This window comes from Cricetulus griseus (genome assembly GCF_003668045.3).
Source record: "Cricetulus griseus strain 17A/GY chromosome 1 unlocalized genomic scaffold, alternate assembly CriGri-PICRH-1.0 chr1_1, whole genome shotgun sequence".
In the NCBI taxonomy this organism is placed as follows: domain Eukaryota; kingdom Metazoa; phylum Chordata; class Mammalia; order Rodentia; family Cricetidae; genus Cricetulus; species Cricetulus griseus.
In genome coordinates, this window is record NW_023276807.1 from 223,605,953 (window position 1) to 223,617,777 (window position 11,825).

An 11,825-nucleotide genomic window follows, 5' to 3' on the forward strand; every position below is an offset into this window, starting at 1 on the left:
GTAGAGAGTTTGTCTCTTCAACCCATACTCTCTAGCTTTCCCTTTCCAGGCAATAGGGAGGCTATATTCACTTTTTATGTAGTTCTTTGAAATTTTCATACAATGAGTTTCAATCAAATTCACTCCTTCCCCAGATCCTCCCAGATCTGCTCCCTCCAGCCCAATCTAACTTTGTGTCCTCTTTTTTTTTTTTTAATTTGGTAACCTATCACTTCCAATATGTGACCATATCATCTTGGATGTGTGGCCTTCCATTAGTCTTGTTGAATTACCATGGAGCTACATTCACAAAGAAAATAGACTCCTTCTCCCACCATCTATCAATTGCCAATGACTCATCAGCTAAGGGTGAGACTTCCTGCTCACCTCTTTTGTCTATGATGGGATTTGACCTGGCTTGAGCTTGCCTAGGTCTTATGCATGCTGTCACAATTGCTATGAGTTCACATGAGCCTTGCTGAATCTGCAAGACATAGTTTCATTGCAGTTACTCACCACTTCTGGCTCTTACATTTTCCTCTGCCTCTTCCAAATTGATCCTTAAGCCTAGAGGTAGGAATCCCTGAGAATTCTTCAGTTTCTTATCCTCTGGGTATTCATCAGTTGTGGTCTCTGCTAATCACCATCTTCTGCAAAGGCAATGTGATGAGGCCTGAGAGATACATTGATCTTTGGACATGACAACACATCATTAGGAATTATTTTAATACTATGTTCATTTTATTTTATTTTTCTCCATTTTACTTGACATTAATTAGTACTTAATATGTGTCACACATTGAGGGCACAATTAAAAGACCCAATCACTGTTTTGAGATGCTTCTAGTCTGGTAAGAAAGACAAGCAAGACCACTTCCATGGAATTACAGAAAGTGAGTGTGATTATGTACCCTGTATCATTATAATGCCTCTTCTTTAGTTCTAGAATATACCTATAGTCAGAGTTCTTTATCTGGTGTGCAAGAAGAACTTCCTGGAAGCTAGAACAATGCAGTCTGTGAAAAATTAACTATAAGACACCCTGAAATGTACATATTACAATGTATTATTTTAGCATTGGTCATATTTTGGCATTGTTGGAGCAATGAGGACCTGGAGCAGGAGTCCTGCTAAGAATATAATGGTTCACATCGGATTTTTGCCCTGTGGGTAATAAAGACTATGGTTCTATTAGCTTGTGCATCTGCTTGGTTGTGTTGGAAGAACACCATGATGAAGTATGGTGATGTGGGAGCCACTTGAACTATCAATTGACCTTCAGGACTCTTCAGATTTCCTGTGATCAGCCATGCTTTTGACAAGACTTATTTCCAGCTATAATTCTCACAGTTCCAGGTTAATCTTAAGAGCCTAGTTATATTTATAAAGTCCTTTAATAGCAAAGAATTTTATGGATATCCAAATGAGTTTTGTTCTCCTCTTTGCCAGTTTTTGGCTAGAAGATGTACCAAGTAAGCATAATGAATGATGAGTGGATAAGTTTTCATGGCCAGCTTTGTTTTCCCCTTCTCCTTTTGTTAGTAGAAATAGTTGTTATTACATATTTTGTCATCTTTGTTGGTTAAATTCTGGAAAAATAAATTGAGGAAGAATACATTAAGAGCAGAGACATATTTATATGATCCAAAACACCAAAGTAGAGTAAGGAAAAGCATAAGTTTAACATCCAAGGTGTGAACATAAGAACAATCAGTTCACACCAGTACAGAATGGCTGAAGCTAGTCTACAGCAAAAAGAAAAAGAAAGGAAGAAAGAAAGGAAGGAAGGAAGGAAGGAAGGAACAAAAGAAAAAGAGGGAGAGGGGACCAGCTGCAAGTCAAAATGAAAGGAGCGTGGAAATGAGCAAAAGAAATGGCTGGAAAGGGATGTATTTAATAAATTCTTTAGGAGCAAAAGTAGTAAGAGTTAGCAACTAGGTGTAGTAGAGTGGAAATTAAGAAAAGACATAGTTTTTCTCAAAACACATACTTAGTGTCTACTGTGAACTTACTGCTGCAATCAGCATTAGCGATCGCATTTTGCACATAGAGTTAAAACCTCTGAAAATGTGAAAGCTTAGAATCTGGTTGGAACAAGAGAACAGGCAAAAGAAACAAGATAAGGTGATTCATCAGGGACCGCTTAGAATGTTCCTTTTGAGGGCAGGATATCCAGTGTACACCTTCCCGGGATCATTTTGTCTCTAGTAGCAACAGGGAAATGGAGACCAGGAATTTCCACCCCACTGTTGGTCATCTTTGTTCTCCTAGATCCTGCCACTTCTACATTCACACTTTATATTGAATGAGCAGTCATGAACTATTATTTTATACATGAAGAAGTGTTACTTCAGTTAAATTTCAACATCCCTGATTAAGATCAATACCCATTATTGGCCAATGTCTTATTTACTAAACATTTAAAAAAGATCCATCTACCTCCAACACTAGCACTCAGGAGCTTAAAACAGAAAGACTGCTACAAGTCTGAATCCAGTTTGGGTTGCATGGTGAGTTCTTAGCCATCTTGAGCTAAAGAATGAAGAAGATGATGAGGATGAGGATGATGAGGATGATGATGATGATAAGGAGAAAGAAGAGGAAAAGATGAGGAAGAGAAACAAAACTAAATTTTTATGAAATTTTTTTATCCATGAACCTACTTCAGAGACTGTAACTCTTATATGAAGAATGTGGAGTGAATCATAAATACAGAGGATTGGGAACTACTGCTTTCTTGGCTCAGTATACAGACCTCAGATATGAAGTCACAATTATATTTTGAAATGTGTCAAGCCATACAGAGAAGTAACATTCCCCAGCATTTCTCTGACACAGGACAAACTAGCTTTACTCAGAACAATGACAAAGTGTTCCACAGTGTAAGATGTTGTCAGAGTAGAGCTCCAGACCAAGATAAACTTACCATTTTATAAAAATACAGCGATGAATAAAAGTGAAGGGGGAAGAATAAGGACAGAACTTGTCAGAGTGGACCTTTGGGAGAGTTAAGAAGCACCAGAGCCCAGCATGGTGCTGCAAATGCAGTCTCCCTCCCACACCTCCCCAGAAATCAGAAGGTTGCAGAGGCAGATGTTGTGGCAGAAAGAAAAGGAACACATGCTCTCTTGAAAGGGAGTAAGGGGTTCAATTCCTCACTGTATTACTTTCCATGTTTCCCCGATTTACTTTGTCTTCAATCTCGATAGATAATAGTAAGTTCTAGACTTGCACAAAACATACAATGAGAAGTTGACTCAAAAGACTTTATGGGGAACAATGGCCTTGTACTTTGGGCAAGTATTTGTAAAATGACTGCATTATTCCCTATAAACACCAGCTTCTGTGAGTTAAAGGGCATCTGAACAAAGATCCCTGCAAGATGATCTGTTTTCAAGAATCACATTAAAAGCAGTGGGATGAAACTTGACCTGGATGCAAAGGTCATCAGTGTTTCAACCTCTGAGGCAATTGTACAGCTCCTTGTCTGCTATAATGTGTGGAAGAAATGCTGGGAAAGCCAATCCTTCAGTACGTGCCTAATACCATTTTGAGTAAACTTTTGTAATTTCACCAATTCCTTTTCTTTTTATGTGTGTTATGTTTGCCAGGTGTGTGCAGTGACCACTGATGCCAGAAGAGGGCATTAGATGTCCTGGGGGGTGGAGTTAAAGGAAGTTGTGCATACCCAGGTGCAGGTGTTTGGAACTCAGGTCCTCTTGCAAGAACAATAAGCATTCTTAACTGTGGAGCTAACTCTCCAGTCCCAGGTCACATGCTTGTGAAAGCTTTGTGATGTCAGAAAGCTCAGTGACATATGTGGAAACTGAGGCACTGTAGGAGTTTGAGGTACTTACCCCTGGGACTATCAAAAACTCTGGGCCCCGGCATTGAGGAGGAACAGTACACTGGGATGTCAGTGTGAGACAATCCTTCAGGGAATCTGGCTGAGATGTTCTCTTCTAACACCAAAAGGGAGATATAAATTGAGGTTGTGGATTCATTCTGCCATACCTAACCTAAGAAGCAGCATTTTTTTTGTGTTTTGAAAAGTAGGCTTGGAGCAGAGTCTCTACAGTAGGATACAATACCCCTTTAGGCCCCTTTCCTATTTCTGGTGACCATCTCAAGAAATAAATTGCTGGAGAAAGACCTAGAGATATGGAGAAAGGGTATCCAAGGTCTGCATTGTTTACTTTTCCTGATGTGACAAAAATCCCTGACAGAAACAACCCAAGGGATGGACATTCATTGTGGTTCATAGTTTAGAGTGTCCCGTTCATCCTAGTGGGAAAGGCAACATAACTGGAGCAGCCATGGCAATGAGATTGTAGTGTAGTTTGTTCACACCTTATTAGCTCATGTAATAGAGGGAGCTCAGGCTGAAAGTGGGACTGGCTATACCCCTCTAATATACACTTTGGGGCCCTGTGTCCTAAAGTTCCCCCAAGTTTCCAAATCAATGGCACAAGTTTGCAATCAAACACATGAGCCCGTATAGGTCACTTCACATTGACATAAAACAGGAGTTAAATGCATTGGATTTGTGGTAATCCCAAGAGCCTGGAAGTGGGAAGACTGATCCAAAGGAAAGACTGATCCAATTTGTGCTGACTTCTCATGACTTATAGATTAGCTCTGGCTCCATAAGCATATTGCTGTGCTGTGTTCTCTGTATGTTTACCTTTTTTAAGAGCTTAAGGGTGTTTTTCAAAAGTAATTATATAAGTGTTTAGATCATCTGTTCTCAACCTATGGGTTGCAACCCCTTTGGAGTTAAATGTCCCTTTCATAGGGGTTGTATATCAGAGATCCTACATATCACATATTAACATCACAATTCATAGCAGTAGCAAAATTACAGTTATGTAGCAGCAACAAAAGTAATTTTATGGTTGGGGGTCACCACAACATGAAGAACTGTATTAAAGGGTCTCAGCAATAGAAAGACTGAGAACCACTGGTTTAGATGAATGAAAAATCATGTCTTGACCTCTGACCAACTGCTTCATGACCTGAACCAGAAGAGATGAACCCCATTTTCCCTAAGACAGATGACAGGTGAAGGATTGCACAGCAGGGGATAACACCTCAATATCTTAGTATCCCATGTGTCCTGTTGGTGAGGATGAGATTCAGGAGACAACTGGACACATGACATTCTACAGACTGGCAGATGAGATTGACACAGTCCATGAGTCAACGGATAGTCTTACCTTCTAGAGAAGAGGACACCATGCCATGCAGGGCCACCCAACCTACTTGGAAATGCTGAACAATCAGCTGTGGGAAGAAGACTTTTGGCATCAGAAAGTGAGGTAAAGCCCAGTTCCTGTGACTGACTTACCTGAGTGGTTCTGTAGCTGGCACGGAACTGAATACCAGCCTTCATGAATGAGCAGGAACTGAGAAGAAGAGTTCTTTGACTAGAGAGCCACATTTGTGGGAACAGAGTGGGGATGGAGTACAGCTTGTGGTTAGGCCATCTTGGTCCCTTCCGGATTCAAAAGCACCAAGATACTCATAATATCATAGCTTAATTGTGTTTTTCTACCTTAAGAATGAAGGGAAAGAGCACAAATGTATCATAGCTCTGTGAATGGGCAGTATCTGCCCTCACTCTAGGTAGCAGTGTTTCACCAGGATGTCAGTGAGGTTTCGGCTTGATCACTCACAGAATCTCTGCTGATGATCTACTGAGGTTTAACCAGCATAGTATAAAGAAAGAAGCCTTGTCTTACTTCAGGGAACCCAATGGAACACAGCATAGTTAAATACTTAGCTTTGTAATCCAGGGCTTGAGGGCATGTTGGCTGATCATAAAATTAGAGCCTAAGCAAGAAAATATCAGCTTGTACAAACATAGGAAACTGAAAGCCTATAACAAAGTCTCATGGCTTTCTTTTGTAAAGATGTTTTTTCAAAGCTGAAAATCAAATAGTTTCTGGTTACTACAGGTGGAAACTATATTTGAACAAGAAATGGTAAGGCTCTAAATTGCTTTTGCTAATTCAAAGACTCACAGCCCCTTCCCTGTATTTCTTCTGAGACTCTTCAGCTCTTGACATGTGGCCTTTTGGTTCTACTTTGTTTTCCAATTATCCTTCTTTTAATCATACACCCAGCATGGAAACATTTGTTCCACGTGTACTCCATCCTATTCTCACTTGTTTATGGGTCATGTGTGTCTAGGTAGATACAGTCAATAAAGCTGGGAGAATTCAAATAGAAGAGTGGGCCATCCCCTTCTGATTTGTGTCTAGTTTCTCCAAAGTTGTTCAATGCACTCCTGTCGGTGTGTGATATTTATGTAAGCATTATGTATGGATGACAGAAATTCACATATTTGTAAGTTTATTCAGCTTAAATTGAGCAACAATAAAGCCATTTCTGAAAGTGTTTCAATAGTAGAGAAAATAGATGCAACCATATATTAAGAATTGAGAGAAAAGATCAAAAAATTAAAGTTTAGAATTTAATGCATGAAACTGTGGTGTTTAGTCTCATATATCAACTTGACTGAGTCTTGGTATTCAGATATTTGGTCAAATATTCTTCTGTATATTTCTGTGAAGATGTCTTAACATGAGATTAAGAATTAATTTAGTGGATTATTAACAGAGCAGATTATTCTCTTCATCGTTATTGAGCCTTGTCTAGTTAGCTGAAAGCCTCAACACAACAAAACTGACTTCCCTGAGTCAGGACCTCCTGTGTACCTAAATTAAAACCTTTCTTGAGTTTCCGGTCTCCTGCTAACTGTGAAAGATTTTATACTTAAGTATCTATAATTATCAAGTATGTAAATATCCATGCATCCCCATTAGTTGATTTTCTTTCTTTGAAGTATTTATTGATATAGAGTACATCATGAATATAACAGGCTCCTCTTTATACCACTTAAGATGAAAACCAGTTGTGCAGAATATTTTCACTAATATCCTCCCACCAGTCACATTTAGAAGTTTGTTGGGTGTGAAAATGAGCACACTGCAACAATACTCATGACAGCATCCAACAACTCAAATAATGCAATGAGAGGACACTGAGCCTTGAACGAAGACATAAAAAAGAAATAAGTCACCATGATAAGGAATTAGGGAGAGGGTCTGTAGAATAGACTTCCTATATAAACAGAGTGTTCAGCAGCACCAGAAATCTCCCAACAAATTAACTATAGAACCAGAAACTGAGCATGAGATGGGCACAGATTTCTTTCTCAAAGACAGTTTCCATGGAGAGCTAAAGGCACATTGAGCAGAGACTGGTCATGAATGGATGTGTTTGGAAAGCTGTGCTCTGAAGGGTGGGAGAAATATCAGGCTAATATTTCCCTCTAATTAAAAAATTATTATAGCCTGAACGATTCCAAGAAAGAAAGAGAGAAGAGAGAAAGTGGGAGCATGTAATGAAGAGAGGAGGGAGGAAGGGAGGAAGAGTCATTGCCTCCAGAACAGGAGGTTACAGCTTATCTTACTGGGTTTGAGCTGAACTGGGTAAAATTGTGTCATAAATGGCGTATCTTTCTCTAGCCCTCTTAGGAAAGTCAAAATTCTTGTTTTATAGAAGTTTTCAATATGTAATGCATACATATGACATAAAATACTGTATTTTAAAAGTAAGTTTAACTCTAACTCTTGCCTAGTGGCTGTTACCCCCTAAGAACAATTATTCTCTACCTTCTTAAAGATCATTTCAGAGACAATTCATAAAAATAAGAAAATTAACCGGGCATTGGTGGCGCACGCCTTTAATCCCAGCACTTGGGAGGCAGAAGCAGGTGGATCTCTGTGAGTTCGAGGCCAGCCTGGTCTCCAGAATGAGTGCCTGGGTAGGCTCCAAAGCTACACAGAGAAACCCTGTCTTGAAGAAAAACAAAAACAAAACAAACAAACAAAAAATAAGAAAATTAAAATATATTTAACTGAATTCTTTTCATACATTCATGCCCTTAGATTTGATTGTGACAATATTTAATCCATGTTAAATTTACTAAGTTGTACTTTTCTTTTTGCTATATTGTTCTTAACATTGTAATTTAAGTTTTTCCAACATATTTCTCCAACTTTTCAGGCAGATTTTCAGTAATGCAAACAGCTAGAAGAATTTTACCTGCTGCTTCAGAGATTTGACCATCAACATTTCTTTACAAATACTTGACCACACATATCCCCATCCTTCCATCATCAAGATGATACTGAGGCCAAATTCACTTCCCTAATAGAGCAGGCATCTATAATCAATGTTGTATTATGCATAGTTTGATGCATTGTAAAGTCATTGACAAAGATTTTGCTAGCATAGACCATCCCAACAATTTGGAAGAACTTGGCTTCCCATAGGAAACATGTGAAAATGGATGTTGGCTTCTGAGAGGAGCTTATAGCTAGATAATGATGAAGTCTCCTGATGTCACCCCACACTCCTGAGAGGAGGTCTTGTCCAGTGGGAGTACCCCTCATCACTGTTGCTGCTGCTGTTTAAGGGTTAAATTCCCTCTTTATCACAGTGCCTACCTCTCATCAGGAATGTTTCTGTGAGACTGGAATTTACCTTTCTGTGTTCTACTCCTGCCCTCTGGGGTTGAGATCCTGGCCCTGTTTTTTTTAGTGCCTATTAATACTATATTTGCTAACTCCTTCAATTTTTCCTACTCTTGAAGGCTCTGATGGCTTCTTTCCAGCACCTGAGATTATGTCTATAAAATCACAATGCCCCTAGACTGTGGATCTTATTTGTTGAGATCCACTGAGTATTCTGCTCCATTCTTCTGTGTTTCCTTCTAAGCCGACCCACATGGCCTGCAGAGATGGGCTTTGTTCCTGGCTTACAGGGAGTTGACCAAGGGAGGCAATAGTAGGGGATAGGAAGATGGTGTGAGAGATGATTTTCTATTGTACCTTCCATGCAAGGTCTCTATGAGCTGTCTGCTTCCTTTTCTGGAGACCCCACTGATGGGGAATGTCCTTCTGTGTATGTTTATCCTATTGGTTGTTGAATAAAGTACTGTTGGCCAATAGGGGAGCAAGATAGGTGGAACTAGGCATCAAGGGGGATTCTGGGAAATGTAGTAAAAATATCCAGGCAGGAAGTGACATAGCAGGCAAGCTCAGAATATAAGCAGGGACAAGAAGGAAATCATCCTCTTGCTCTTGCTCCTGCTCTCTGATCTCTTCTCTAAGGAGCCGCCATGTGATCTGGGGAAGAAGATGCCATGGAAGGCATCCTCGATAAGTCATAAAATATATTTATGATAATTAAGACTTAGCTATCATATAAGAAATGTTAGGAATTGGCCAGCAGCATTGTAAACTAATATAAGACTCTTGTGTATTTTGGGGGGGCCGTATATGGTGGGCGGAACTTGGGTGGAACTCGGGCAGCTAGCAGAAAGCACCCATGTGGCAGCAGGGCTCGAGCAGATGGAGTAAAGACTTATTGTTACACCCCACCTCTATGGGTGACTTTTCATTACCCTTCTCTGTGGCTCTCTGCAGTGAACCCTTCTCCTTCCTCATTGAGCTTATTGCATAGAAAGCTTCCATACTTTTACCAAACCATGTGTAGACTTTAGTTGCCTTAATCTCTGCCCATGCTTTTGCCTAAACTTCCCTTGTTAAACTCTTCAGATTTCCAAATGCCATCTGTTGCTTTTTATCCTAGAACTTTAACAGATATATCTGTTTCCTCTGGGTTCTCTTTATTAGTAGGTCTGTTTTCATGTGTCTACAACAAACATCAGACTTCCTTCTTGTCTCACAATTGTGTATAAGGTTAATGCATAAATACTGGAAGATACTAAATCCAATGCTTAAAGTTGTTCTCAAGAAGAAGAGGCAAAGAGACAAGGTGCATGGAGGACATATTCTCATTACCAAAGTGGGAAGCAGTGGTTTGCCTCTAACTTCCTGCTTATCTCTGCTGGGAAGAGTACACAGGGAAATAGAGATGCTGACAGACATCTGAATCTCAGCTGGGAATGCAGAATTTTAACGATTTTTTTTCCTTCTTCTTTAGATTGTTTCTGAAGAGGATGTGACTAACTATGATAATACTGAGAATGTGAAATTGAATGGGGTTAAAGGAAGAAGGCATCATTGACATGGATAAAATAGTATGGAGAGACCAGGAAATCAGAAGATTCAAGTTTGAACACAGTTCAGTTTCCCTTGATATCTGAGTAAGAAACAATGAGGTCTCCTTTGGTTCATAAAACACTTAGAAAATGAGAGGACTTCTGTGGACTTTATCCCATATAAATGCAAAACAGAAAAATAACAGGCTGCTTCATAGACTTCCACATGGGGAGTGCAATGGCCATGAAGGCCATCTGTGAACCCATCTCAACATCAACATTCTGAGGCTGTTGAGATAGATTAGTGGTTAAGGGCACACGCTGCTCTTCCTGAGGACCTGAGTTCAATTCCAGCACCCACATCAGGTGGCTCACAACTACCTGTACCCCAGCCCCAGAGGAGCTCATACCTCTGACCTCTGTGGGAGCTTGCATTTATGTGCACATACCCCCACACACATACACATAATTAAAATAATAAAAATAAATCTTAAAAATCAGTGTTCTGGAACACACTGACTCTGGGTATCAAAGGCAAGCTGTAACACAGGAGGCTGCTGCAACTGGCTTGTAGTTAATCTTACCCCTGCAAACCAGCCAGGAAGATACTAAGGGCTGGCTTCCAACAAGACTCCCACTCTGTTTCCTGTCAGCAAGATCCGCTAGGTCAGGGGTACTGGTCTTGGATCATTTCACCCATTTCCTAGAATGTCCTCTTTCTCAACTGCAGTTATTCAGTCATTTTCATAAGCCAGGTAGCTCCATACAGACAAAGAGAAAGTGAAGAAAGTGGGGTCAAATTCTGACTTGAAGATATGGAGTTCTGCTTCAGGTCAGTGACCCCAGAACTGCAGACACTTTACCTAACCTGTTTGTCCTAAAATTCTCTCTGGATACCAATACAGTGTCCTAAAATTCTCTCTGGACACCAATACAGTGTCCTAAAATTCTCTCTGGACACCAATACAGTCAGATGAAATGAATTTAAATCAGTTTTTTTTCTGAGTAAGTGACTCGCTTTATTTATAGTTTTGTGGTCTGAATGTGTCACACCCAGTTCCTCTTCCCTAAGGCATCCATTGTTATTTGTTTCTTTTAAACAAAGTTTTTTTAAAATATCTATTTTTGTGTATGATAGTTTTGTCTGAATGTTTGTCTGTGTACCACATGCATGCCTGGTGCCCACTAAGGTCGAATGATGGTATCAGAACATCTAGAATTGGAGTTACACAGTTGTGAGCTACCATTGAACCCAGGTCCTCTGCATGAACAAATGATTTTAAATGCTGAACTGTCCACAGCCTTAAGATGGCTTTAAGTTTTCCTTTTTGAATTGTGAATAACTCCAGAAGAGGCCAGTCCTGAGTCTGGAGGTCTCATAGGATTAACCAACAGGAGACGTAGCCAGTGTACTTTTTCATGAGCTTTTGTTATATTTTCTAAAGTGAATTTGAAGTTGGCACTAAATATTTTCAAAAACAGAAACAGCAATAGATACATTTACCTGTCACTCTTTTTTTCCTCTGCTAAGGCATCACATTTATTTTTTGGAAAATACATGCCATATCCAGCTAGAATGACTTCTTTGTCATGTCTCTCCCCATTTTTTGTTCTTGTTATAATGAATTCTGTTTTTTTTTTCTTTTTTCCCTCCTTACCTGTCACTCTTAAGGTGATAATAACTTAATAATGGCCCTCCTTATAAAGAAATATGTATATTACATCCACAGATGTGTACCTAGTGTGTATATGTACATATATGCATACAAAA